Here is a 14,111-nt window from a genome sequence, read left to right on the forward strand (position 1 = left end):
TGGGAGACCTCCAGAAGATTGACACCTATGTTCAGATTTGTTTATAGTCAATTCTTTGAGAAATAAAATGTTTCCATTTTATACCAGGGGTAAAAATGTCATCTGAAAGGGCAAAGTTCATTTTCTACATGCCTTTTGGGAAATTCTGTAGCCTCTAATGTAGTCCCAAACATACATCGACCATCTAATAAATACCTATTTAATTGACTTCCATGAAAGTAATCTATGAAGAGTGTCAAGGTAGCAGCATACTCCACTGGGTATGAGTGAAGTTGTTTGGATATAGAAGATTGCTTGAAGAAATAGCACCAAATTCTCTGCCCTTTACTCTATTCACACCCTTAGCAATGCAGTTTTGAAGCTCCTCTAACCAAGATGTATTCCCTATTTCCCAACCCTTTGAATCTGAATTGTCCCTATGACTCGATCTGGCAAACTGAATGTAGCAGAAGTAACAATATGCCAGTTCTGAGACTGGGCCTTTCTCTCTTGGAACCAGCCACCGTTTGAGCAAGCCCAAGCTAGGCTGATGAGCATGAGAGAACTCATGGAGCAGAGATAAGATAAGGTCATCCCAGATCAGTCAGCATGTAGCTTACCCAACAGCTAACTACAGACACGTGAGCAAACTCAACTGAGACCAGACCAAATTGCTGATCCGCAAAATAATGAGATAAATAAATGGCTGTTGTTTTTAAGCTCTGAGGTTTTGTGGTGGTTGGTTACACAGCAAAATCTTATTGCTGGGTGCAGTAGCTCATGCCTGTAATCCCAGCACTTTGGGAGGCCAAGGCGGGCGGATCACGAGGTCAGGAGTTTGAGACCAGCCTGACCAACATGGTGAAACCCCATCTCCACTAAAAATACAAAAATTAGCAAGGCATGGTGGCAGGAGCCTGTAGTTCCAGCTACTCGGGAGGCTAAGGCAGGAAAATCGCTTGAACCCGGGGAGGCAGAGGTTGCAGTGAACTGAGATTGTGCCACTGCACTCCAGCCTGAATGACAGAGTGAGACTCCATCTCAAAAAAAAAAAAAAAAAAAAGCTTATTATAGTAAAGGAGAAGGCTTGCTTACAGAAATGGATAATCTCATATTCCTATCCAAAAAATACATTCTGTCAAGTTTTACACTTCTGGGAAGTCTCTACAGAGGAAACACCTTCTCCTCTTTTTACCCCTTACTCATTTCTCCTCAAGAGAATAAGTATGGCCAGCCTGATTGATAAAAGCCTAAAATTGATTGTGTTACATTTTCCACCATTAGGATTAAGAAAGATGAAGATGGCTGGCCTGCCCTCTTGCTCTCAACAACTTGCTTGCAAGTAGAAGAAGTCTTCTTTCTCTGCTCCCTAATTCTTTATGACAGAACCTTTTGTGTTTGTGGATAAGGAAAGGTATTGACCATTGTCACTCACTGTCCTGCTGGCTATGGTATAAGAAGCAGGCCTGTGGTCCTTCCCAGTGGCCTCTAAAACTGCCCTAAAGAAACATATCTCTTTTCACAGACAAGTCCAGATTCACAGTGGAAGTAGGAATGACCATTCAACTTCAAGCTCAGACTGCCTCCTCAAAAGCTTTTATTTATTAATATTAATAAAACATATAATGTATAAATATATTTATATTACATATTTATATGTGTTTATATAAAATATATATTATATAAATAAATATATTTCATATAATACATATAAATAATATATTCATATATTGTACAAATAAATATATTATATTTATATATATGATTATAATAAATATAATATAAATATATATATTTATATACATTTATTTAACAACTTTTAATAGCTACAAATATTAACCTGAAAATTTTAAATGTATAATGAAATGCTCATCCCTTAGATTTTCTACATTATAATGTCACTGTCTTTCATTCCAGGTTTTGCAATATTATTAGGAGTAAAATATAACCTTAATTCTTTTGTATTCAATTTTTCCATAAAATGTCTATGGAAAAATGACACATAAACTTCTAGTCACTCTATTTTGATACTTTTTTATGTAGCGATGAGAAGATGCTTTGATCGAACAGTAGGTCTTCCTTTCCAATTTGTCAGGTTTTCTGTTCCTGGTGATAGAATTGGATTCTTTCCAGAGAGAAAAGAAGAGATAAAATTAGATAACAGACAGTAACTAAATTTACCATGTCAAAAATGTCTGCATTTTGTACACACATGCATGTGCTTACACATGAAAACATAGTCTCTGAAAAGTGTGTTAGTGAACAATACAAAAATGTTGTTTTATAAAGTGTTGTTTCATCTTCAAAAAACTTAATCATATGATGTAAGGAAATGTGACAAAAATTGTGTGACATAAGTGAGATCAGTATCAGGAGAAAGATAGCCTTTTTAATTCAAAACTCAGCATTTTCTACATCTCAGGAGACACTACTCTTGATGTTTGTCACCTCTGTATGCACAGAATTCAAGCAAAACCATCATAACTCCCTTTCAAGAAAGTATTTGCAGCATTTGCAAAACCAGTTTGAACATGTCTATTTCTATATAGTAACCCTATTTCTTTAATGTTTCTATTCAGGTTTCTGTTTCTTCTTCGGTCAGTTTTTATAAACAGTATTTTTCCAAAATAATAAGTATTAATTTTTTCTAATATACAAATTTATTGACAGAAAGTGGTTTAAGTATGCTTTTATTTAATCTTGATATATCTGTGACTGTCTTCTTTTTCATTCCTACTATGATGAATTTATGCTTCTCTTTTGTTTATTTTTTGGCAGTCAATCTTGATTGAAGTTTGTCTGTGTTACTGATCTTTTAAAAGAGCTATCTTTGGGTTTTTTGCTCATCCCTAAGGTAGGTTTGTTTTCTCTTTCATTAAATTATGCAATAGTCCGTAGGTTGTCTCTTCACTCTACTGATTATTTCCTTTGTTGTGCAGAAGTTTTTTAGTTTGATGTAATCCCATTTCTTTATTCATGCTTTTGTTGCCCATGTTTTCAGGTACTCCAAAAGAGTATCACCCAAATGAATGTCACGGAGCTTTTCCACTATGTTTCAGTCTAGTAGTTTTATGACTCCAGGTCTTATGATTAAATGTCTAATCCATTTGGAGTTAATTTTTATATATAGTGTGAGACGAGGGTCTAATTTCATTCTTGTACATGGGATATCCAGATTTCCCAGAACAATTCATTAAAGAGACTGTTTATTCCTCTTTGTGTGTTCTTGGTATCTTTTCCAAAATTAATTATCAGTAAATGTGTGGGTTTATTTCAGGGCTCTGTATCCTGTTCCATTGGTCTATATATCTTTTTATGCCAGTACCCTGCTGTTTTGATGATCTGTTAAAGGGTTAATATCCAAAATCCATAAGGAACTCAACTCAATAGTAAGAAAACCAATAACCTGATTTTAAAATGGACAAACAACTTGAACAGACATTTCTCAAAAGAAGACATACAAATAGTCAACAGAGATATGAAAAAATGCTCAACATCACTAATCATCTAAGAAACACAAAATCACAATGAGATATCACCTCGCACCTATTAGAATGGCTGTTATCAAAAAGATCAAAGATAAAGGTTGGCAAAGATGTGGATAAAAGGGAACTCTGTACATTATTTGTGGAAATGTAAATTGGTACAGCCATTATGAAAAACAGCATGAGGTTTTCTTTAAAAATGAAAAATAGAACTACCTTATGATCTAGCAATACTAGTAGTGGGTATATCTCCAAAGATATAAAATCAGTGTACCAAAGAGATTTCTTCACTCTCATGTTCATTGTAGCATTATTCACACTTGCCAAAATATGGAATCCACATAAGTATCTATCAACAGAAAAATGTATAAAGAAAATGTAGTATATACAATGCAATACCATGCAGCCTTTAAAAAGAAGGTAATCCTCTCATTTGAGACAATGTAGATGAACCTGGATGGCCTTAGGTTAAGTGAAATAAGGCAAGCACAAAGACAAATATGGCATCATCTTACTTACAAGTGGGATCTTAAAAAGTAAAATTCATAGAAACCCAGAGTAAAACATTGACTACCAGAGGCTGGGGGTAATCAGAAGTGAGGACTGGGGAGATATTTATCAAAGAACACAGAATTCCAGACAAACAGGAGGAATAAGTTCAAGAGATCTATTGTTAAAAGCTGTAATTAATAACAATATATTGTATACTTGAATGGTAACTATAGCTAATAACAATATATTATATACTTGAAAATTGCTGAAAGTAGATTTTAAGTTTTCTCACCACAAAGAATAAGTACATTATATAAGGTGTGTGTCAATTATCTTGATTTATCCATGCCACAATGTATACATATATGAGACATGTTGTACAACATAGACACATACAATTTTTACTTTTCAATTAAAAATAAATTATACAATTATACATGTATTATCTTCTTCATTCTACTTTCTCTAAGATTATTACCTTGTATTTTTTAAATTTTCTACTCTTAGCTCATTGATTCTCAGCCTTTCTTCTTTTTCTAATATAAGCATTAAAGCAATAAATTATTTTTTAAGTATCTATTTAGTTGCATCTCACATGTTTTGATGTAATCAATTTTCATTATAGTTCATTTCCAAGTGTTCTTAAATTTTATTTCTAGTTCCTTTTTGACCCATAAATTACTTAGCAGAGTATTTAAAATGTGAAATATAAGGAAGCTTTTACATTTGTTTTTATTCATCCTTAACTTAATGGTATTGTGGTCAGGCTGGCTTTATGGATTAATAGGTGGACACATTTTGTATAAATTGTTTTCTGCAGAACTATACTCTGCAATTGAGTACAAGATTTTAGATGTCTCCGTTAGATCAATATGCTTTATTATAATGTTAAAATCTTCTCCAAGGTTATCTGTTTGTGTCTGCTTGATCTATCAATCACTAAGAGAGTTCTATTTGTCAACTTGTCAAATTTTCATTGCATTTCTTCCTACTTTTGCTATATTGAGGCCATGTTATTTGCATGTAAATTAAGGCTTGTTACATCTTCCTGGTGAATTGGACATTTAATTTTTATATAATTATCTTCTTTACTCTGATGTGGCTTTTTGTTTGTTTCAAACATTTTATCTCATATTAATATATGTACTGTAGAATTATTTGGGTTTATATTATGATATGTCAGGTAATACATACCATGGAAATGGAGCAGGGTAAAGGTTTCAAGAGTTATGGAAGAGTGCTTTGGGAAGGCTTCCTGCTAGGGTGAATTTTGAGCAGAGATTTGAATGAGGTGAGGATAGAAGCCATGTAAATCTCTAGGAAGAAAGGATTTAACATAGAGGGAACAGCATAGGCAAATGCTAGAACATGCTTTCTGTGTCTGAAAACCAGCAAGGAGGCCAGTGTGGCTGTGGAGACAAGATCAGAAAGGAAAGGGGCTAGATCATGTAGAGACTCATAGGCTACGGGAGGATTCAAGAATTTATTCTAAGAGAAAAAGCTCTGGGAGGGTTCTTAGCAGAGAACAAACATGATCTGACTTACATTTTAACAGTATCGATGTGACTGACATTTTTAAAGAGAATTATTGGACCAGGGTAGAGCATGGATCAAGGGTAGAAGGAGAGAAACTAGGTTGGAAGACTTTTGAAATAATTCAAATGTGAGAAAATGGTAGCTAAGACCAGAAAAGTAACAGAAGAGAATGTGAGAAACAGTCTAAATTGCTGCATATTTTGAAAGTTAAAACTGACTGTACTTGCTGATAGAGGGATATAGAGTATGAAAGAAAGAGAAGAATTAAGAATGAGTCCTATAGGCTTGATATGAACAATGAACAATTGGGAATGACATTTACTAAAATGAGGATGACTGCAAGAGGATTTGCTTTGTATAGGGTAAATCAAAACGTTGTTTTATAACCTGCTAAGTTTAAGATGTTTGTTGGTCACCCAAATGGAGATGTCTGGTTGGCGCTGGAGTTCGGTTTAGAGATGCAAGCTAAAGATATAAACATGAGAGTTATGAAATAAAGAGATAGTCTTTAAAACTGTGAGATATGATGAGAGCACCTAAGGAGTGAGTGAAGATGGAGAAAAGATGATATTGAAGCATGGAGCCCTAGGGCATGCCAATGTTTAAAAGTGAGATGAAAAGAACACAGAGGAAAAAGAGAGAGAGTCATGTCCTGAAGACCAAGGAGAGAGAATGAGAATAAAGATGATAGGTCAAGTGGTCAAGTAAGATGAAAACTGAGAATGTTTCATTCTCAGGCTGGCATTGTGAATGTCACACAGGGAACTTGAACAAAGTCATTTCAGAAAAGTGTTTAGGGATGAATGCCACATTGGAGTGCCATCAAGTGAGAATGAGAGAAAGGAGTGATATTAGAGAAAACTCAAGTTTTGGTTAAAGGGGAATATAAAAATGAGGAGATGTTACATCTTGAAAGAGAGGGATCAAGACAGATGTGGTTTTAGATTTTTTTTAGATGGATACTATAGCTTGTTATTATGCTACTGATAATGATGAGAAAAATGATTACACAGAAGGAAAAAAAGATGGCAATTGCAGGAGTGAAGTAGAAGGTCTAGAGGTCATCAAACTTTTTTCTGGAAAGGGTCAATAGTAAATATTTTAGGCTTTTGTGAGTCATACTAATCAACTCCGTCATGGTAGTCCAGTAAAGCAGCCATAGGCAATATGTAAACAAATGAGTACGGCTGTGTTCCAATAATACTTTATTTTCAAAAACAGAAAGTTGGCTAGATTTGGCAGTAGTCTACCAACCTCTGTTCTATTCAATAAATATTTTCTGGATAGAAATAGAATTCATTTTAACAATATGGAAAATTATTTACGATATAATAGTATAGTTAAATGGCATGAAATCTGCTTTATAGTAAAATTTCAGATTAATAAGTTGTCACCCTACAGGGAAGATCCTATATCTGGACCACATTACTCTCTACTTAGTCCCATTATATTTAATTCTCACCAGTACCTAGTATAAAGATAAGGAAAACATGATTAAGATTACATAGGGAAAATGTTTTTTGACAAAAAAAAAAAATCAAAAGATGTCAATTAAGCAGGCTACCAGGGCTGAAACTGATTTTGTAGAAGAAAACTCACAGTAAAAAATAAATTATACAATTTAAATAGACCTAACATAGAAATCCATATACAAAATACCCAAAGGTCTCAGTTGACTGTAATTTAAACTCCATATTACTCAAGAGTAGCTTAATTTCCAAACGAGCACTCAAAATTAACCTACACTGATAACTATCTAGCATCCAGACCAAAGGTGAGAATCATCCCAATGTGAAGATACGTACACTATTTTAGGCATCACATTTTAAGGAGACTATCCAATCAGTTAAAACCCATTCAACTAGGTGCATGAACTAGGATGATGAAAGGTCAGGAAAATCATTTAATACAGAACAGAGAATATTTAACATAGGATGAGGGAAATCTTCAAATACCTGAAGGACTAGCACATGAAAGGGAAAATAGGTAGCCATTGGTTATAGGATAGCACATTTCTAATCAATGGAAAAAAGACCTTAATGGTTAATCAGAGATATCTATAAATGCATCCAAGTGAGATGGGGAGCTCCCTAAAAGTAATGTAGCAGAGGCTAGGTGTTGTAAAGGAGATGGTTTTGCTCTTAATAATTACACCTTTTCTTTTTTATGAATAAACATGCATATTATGTAGAATGGACCAAGTATGTATAAATGAAAATTATTTCAAAAGTTTTTTTTTAACTTTTAAGTTCAGGGGTAAATGTGCAGGTTTGTTTTATAGGTAAACTTGTGTTGTGGGAGTTTGTTGTACATATTATTTTATCCCCCAAGTATTAAGCCTACTACCCATTAGTTATTTTTCCAGATCCTCTTACTCCTCCTACCCTCCACCCTCTGATAGGCCCCCATGTGTGTTGTTCTCTTCTATATGTCCATGTATTCTCATCATTTAGCTCCCACTTCTAAGTGAGAACATACGGTATTTGGTTTTCTGTTCCTGACATTAGTTTACTAAGGATAATGGCCTCCTGCTCCATCCATGTTCCTGCAAAGTACATGACCTCATTCTTTTTCATGGCTGCATAGTATTCCATGGTGTATCTGTACCATATTTTCTTTATCCAGTCAACTATTGATGGGCATTTAGGTAGATTCTATGTCTTTGCTATTGTGAATAGTGCTACAATGAATATACATGTGCCTTGATTTTCTTGTCATTAAAATAGGAACAATATTTACGGTCTACCTCTTGAGAATGTGCTAATAAATTAACAGGGGCCCTTTCTGGTATTTTAAGGGATTCCAGAAAGGTTAAGATAGATTTAGTCTGCAGCTAGAAAGTAACTGAACCATGGAAAATAGAACATCACTCAATATTTTTTGTCATTAAAGAAGCTCTTTGGGCTGGGCACAGTGGCTCATGCCTGTAATCCTAGCACTTTGGGAGGCCAAGGCAGGCAGAGCATGAGGTCAGGAGTTCAAGACCAGCCTGACCAACATGGTAAAACCCTGCCTTTACTAAAAATACAAAAATTAGCAAGGCGTGGTGGGGCGTGACTGTAGTCCCAGCTACTCAGGAGGCTGAGGCAGGAGAATAGCTTGAATCCAGGAGGTGGAGGTTGCAGTGAGCCAAGATTGTACCAGTACACTCCAGCCTGGGTGACAGAGCAAGAGACGCCATCTCAAAAAAACAAAAAACAAAAAAGAAGCTCTTCCATCATGACACTTTTCTGCCCATTTTATACATCTTTCCAGAACAGTGGCTCTGCCAGGCCTGTCAGCCATAGGGTTCAGCAAAGCAACTACCGAGCCATCATTTTTCCAACTCATTAGACCATATTATTAGAGCTGTTGCTACTACAGCCCTTACAGCTCAAGGCATAAATATGATTGAGCCTAAAGCTTAGAGCTTATCCTCCATTTTCTTCCATTTTATTTTATTAGTTTTAATTTTATTTAATAATGCAAGAACATCCTCTCAGTTCTTAGATAGTATTTTTCCTTAACATGTTTTTGCTTACTGAGCTATTTCTGGAAGAGGTAGAAGCAGCATCTTCTTGGTGTTTCCCCATTACAGAAAAGGGCAGGTCATGCATTGCTGGTAGCCTGAGGTGGCTGTGAAATGATCTGTCAAGCACACAGAATGCCAAGCTTTGACTGTTTCAACATCACAGAAAAGCAACACTCCAGCATGCCCTGCTTGGCATTGTTCTGTTCCAGATGTTTTTCTGACCATTTTATTTTACTGATAAATTTTACAACAAGATGCAATTGTAAGGACTGAATGTTTCTTGAGAGGCCTTTCTTAGATGTTCATTTCTCACTATTATTTGCTTTGCCCCTGGACTCACACAGGCTAAAAATCTAATTACATTTGTTGACATTCCTCTGACCACTTATTTTTCAGGTGCACAATTATAAAACTATACTGACAACACAACCGTAGCTAACAATCATACAGTGTTTCATCATTGATAAAGTGCTTTCATGTACATCATCTCATGGAAAATTCCTGGTAGAAGCTTATTCCATAAATGTTATCCAAAAAAGCATTTGTTAGAAGCCACCACAACTGAAATAGTGTCAGGTATTTTAGGAGCAAATTAATGAGATGGGATCTGTACTGCCCATCACAATAATTCACATTAAACAATATATAGAAGATAAATGCAACTAGACAGATTCTGAGTAAAAGCAAGGTTTTTATTTTATGTGTGTCAGACATAAGTCTCAGCTATATTAGTTTCCTAGGGCTGCTGTAACAAAGTACCACAAACTGGATGGCATAAAACAACAGAAAATTGGCCAGGCACAGTGGCTCACACCTGTAATCCCAGCACTTTGGGAAGCCGAGGTGGGCGGATCACCTGAGGCTGGGAGTTTGAGAGCAGCCTGACCAACATGGAGAAACCCCATCTCTGCTAAAAATATAAAATTAGCCAGGTGTGGTGTTGGTCCCAGCTACTCAGGAGGCTGAGGCAGAAGAATTGCTTGAACCCGGGAGGTGGAGGTTACAGTCAGCCAAGATCAGGCCATTGTACTCTAGCTTGGGCAACAAGAGCAAAACTCTGTCTCAAAAAAACAAAACTACAACAACAACAAAAACCCAGAAAATTTATTCTCTCACAGTTCTGGAGGCCAGAAATCCAAAAACAGGGTGTCGTAATGGTTGGTTCCTTCTAGAGGCTCTGAGGCAGCGTCTATTCCACACCTCTCTCAGCTTTTGGTGGTTGCCGGAAATCTTTAGCATTTCTTGGCATACGGATCAATCGCTCCAATCTCTGCCTCTATGTTTGTGTGGCATTCTCCCCTGTGGCTCTGTGTACGCATTTCTGTTTTCTCTTCTTATAAGGACACAAGTCAGATTAGGGCTTACCCTAAGAAAGTATGACCTCATTTTAATTTGAGTCAATGGACAAAGACTCTTATTTCCTAATAAAAGCACATTCATAGGTATAATGGTTTAGGACTTCAACATGTCTTGTGAAGGATTACAATTCAATATTAGCATTAATTAATATTAGTATTAATATATTATACTGTAATATTTTATAATGTAATATTAGCATTAATCACCAGCCTTATGAATTAGTGACAATGAAATTATGTCTCTCTATATACTCCAAGTACTAGAATCCCTTCTCACCACAGAGACCTACTTCTTATGAGTTTGCCCTAAGTGTCCCAGCAATCTTTTGGAGTCTGGAAAGCAGAGTCTTCCAGAAAAAATTCTCCCTTTACTTCTGCTGTGGCCTTCCCATTCTGTTGCCATATGACTACCCTGGGTACTGATGAACTTTATCTCTGTGAGAACAGCAGTCTGTCCCACACAACTACATATGCTGGTAACTGCTACTAATTCCCATTCTAGCCTCAGGTTTGGGCATGCTTCTGATGGGACTAGACCTCAGACACACCCACTTGAGGCTAGAGGCTCCAACACTTCTGTCTGGCTAAATCCCTGGCCTCTTGCTGCTACTGCTACCTTTGCCTGCAGTGACAAATGAAGGAAAAGAGTTGAACAACCTGGTTCTCTCTCCCTGTGTACAAGAGAACTGAACTTAAACAGCACCAAAATTATGCTGGTTCTCTTTATGAAGTCTAAGCCATTTTAAGGTCCTTTATATACCAGGACAATAACCTACCTCCTTTTCTGTCTTAGGATAAAGCTCTTCCCAAGCAGCAAACACTGTGAACGTCCATTGCCCTCAGAGAAAAAGGCACCACCCTATATTAGAATGTAATCTTCTCCCATAGACTCAAGAAGCAAAATCAAATCTGCTATTTTGTGCTTCAGACTTAGAGTTGACTATGAAATATACATTCTTCCCCCTTTCATTGATAGGGAAATCATTATTTTGTTGGGTATGGCAATGGACCCAGAAATAAAATATTTGTCCAAGCTTCAACTGCAGATAAAGGTGGCCTATGAGATACAGACACAGGTCTTTCAGCAAGACTTTTTGTAAGTTTCTTTACAGGAACCTGACTCAGCTGCTTCTTTTTCTTACCTGAAACATGGCTGGAGCTGCGGTGGCCCTCTTCCCACCAGGACGTAACTTCAAGATTAACAGCTACACATTAAGGATGGTTGAGTCACAAAAAATAGAGGGAACCTAAGATATTAGTTATATTGCACAGCCACCAAAGCAGCCTTGGACTTCTTTTACATCGCCCCCTGACCCCTGGCGGGCAATGTCTGAAGACAATTTTGATTGCCACAACTTGGGGAAAGGGAAGTTTACTAGCACCTCGTATTTAAGTGTCAAGGATGGAGCTAAACATTCTATATTATACAGGGAAGTCTTCTACCACAAAGAATCATCCCACACAAAATGTCAATAATTCTGAGGTTGAGAACCAAGTGTTCAGAAATAAAAAAAACTCTGTTATTTCAGGCCTATGTTTTCAGTAGGCCTGAATGTAGTCAAATGTAATTTTAGTAGTCAAATGTAATTTTAGTAGTCAAATGTAATTTTTACTACACATTATAACAAGTCTCAAAATCCAGGTTGTTTTATCTTTCTTACTGTTAGGTCACATATATAAGAACCAGAATGTTAAAATGCTTGCACTGTATGACTCAAGCTTCCTTCATTTAATATTTTCATTGCCAAGAGAGATCAATACTTATGAACACTTTATGGTGCTACTGGGCAAGGCATCATTAATGAAGGTTATTGTAGCCCTGCTGTCTGAGTTTGGTTCCTCAAAAAGTTAAACACAGAATTACCACACAACCCAACGATTCCACTCCAAGATATATACACCAAAGAACTGAAAACAGGAATTCAACCTAATATTTGTACACAAATGTTCATAACAACCCTATTCACAATAATCAAAATATGGAAACAACCCAAATGTCCATCAGTGGATGAATAAAAAAATGTTATATATATATATATAGTGTGGAATTGGAGGGAATGAACATTCTTCCCATTATATCTTCCCATGATTCCTTAATCCATAAATAACTAAAAGAAGTTAGAAGATTTATTTATTTTCCCACTTTAGTCCAAATTAAGAGCTCTGCCAATAATCTAGCTGTAGTCCTGCTGAATTGAAAGCAACAGGCATTGTGTGCGCACGCACACACACACACACACACACACACACACACACACGTATACAACCATGGGAATATTATTCAGCCACAAAAAAGGTATAAAGTATTGGCATGTGCTACAATGTGAACAAACCTCAAAAACATTATGCTAACTGAAAGAGGCCAGACACAAAAGGCTACATATGGCATGATTACAATTACATGAAATATCCAGAATAGTGGTTGCAGGGGACAGTGAGCAGAGGAAGTGGGGAGCTTAATGGTTACCAGGTCTTAATGTTTTGAGATTTGAAAAGTGTACTGGAGCTACATACAGGTGACAATTGCATTGCATTTTTTTCTTTTTTTTTTAATTATACTTTAAGTTCTGGGGTAAATGTGCAGATTGTGCAGGATTGTTGTTACATAGGTATACACATGTCATGGTGGTTTGCTGCCTCCATGCCCCCGTCACCTACATCACCTACATTAGGTATTTCTCTTAATGTTATCCCTCCCTAACCTTCCCACCCCCTGCTATCCCTCCCCTAGCCTCCCATCCCCCAACAGGCTCCAGTGTGTGATGTTCCCCTCCCTGTGTCCATGTGCTCTCATTGTTCAACATCCACTTATGAGTAAGAACATGCAATTGGTTTTCTGTTCTTGTGTTAGTTTGCTGAGAATGATGGTTTCCAGCTTCATTCATGTCCCTGCAAAGGACATGAAATCATCCTTTTTATGGCTGCATAGTATTCCATGGTATATATGTGCCACATTTTATTTATCCATTCTATCATTGATTTTAAATGCACTAAAGTCTATTGAATTGTACACTTTAAAACAGTTAAAATGACAACTTTTCTGTTATGTGTATTTTATCACAGTTTTCTTAAAAGCAATAGGCAAATCCTGATTGTCTCTGGTTTAGAAATAGTCATTCAGAACCTACCAAATTTTATGAGGGACCAGATTATTTGCCTAGAAATTAGATTGACTGAGGGAAAATTCAGAATCATAGTGTTTCAATGTTGTACAACCAGTGCTAAAACTGGTATCTTAGCAACAGTTTTCTGTAAAGTTTAGGAATTGGTCATCTTCAGTTCCCCAACTTTCTCACAATAACTGCTTCTTCCCTGAAGGGCTGCTACAAAAAAGGGAAAACGGTGTGGTAAAAATTTTGAGTTCAAAATATTAGCAGGACCGCTGCTGAGAGACTGGTCAAGGGCCCTGAGCCAGGTTCCAGCATCTCCTTCTACAAGAGTCTTTCAAAATGTGGTAGAATGATGCTGTAACTGGATGGATATTAAAGTTGCCTCAGTCTAAAGTATGCTTTGCATCACTCTGGTGAAGTTCCTTCATATTATAAGAGTTCTATTTAAAGGTTTTGTTGAGTATATTTTAGAAATCTATGAATAAGCTGGTTTGCATGTCAGTCTATTTGAAACTAGTATTAAAATCACTTTTCCAAGAGTTTTATTTTCCTAACTAGGTTATTGGCAGAACTCTTAATTTGAGCTAAAATGAGAAAAATAAATAAACCTAACTTATTTTAGTTATTTATGGATAAGGAA

At 36.2% G+C, this 14,111-nt stretch overlaps 1 long non-coding RNA gene across 1 annotated transcript in view; it reads right to left on the reverse strand.

Moving 5' to 3' along the window:
* Positions 1-14,111, reverse strand: part of LOC144581091 (uncharacterized) — a 281,407-nt gene that overhangs the window by 116,629 nt on the left and 150,667 nt on the right. The gene's annotated exons all lie outside the window — the stretch shown is intronic.

Source organism: Callithrix jacchus, chromosome X (genome assembly GCF_049354715.1).
Source record: "Callithrix jacchus isolate 240 chromosome X, calJac240_pri, whole genome shotgun sequence".
Lineage (NCBI taxonomy): Eukaryota > Metazoa > Chordata > Mammalia > Primates > Cebidae > Callithrix > Callithrix jacchus.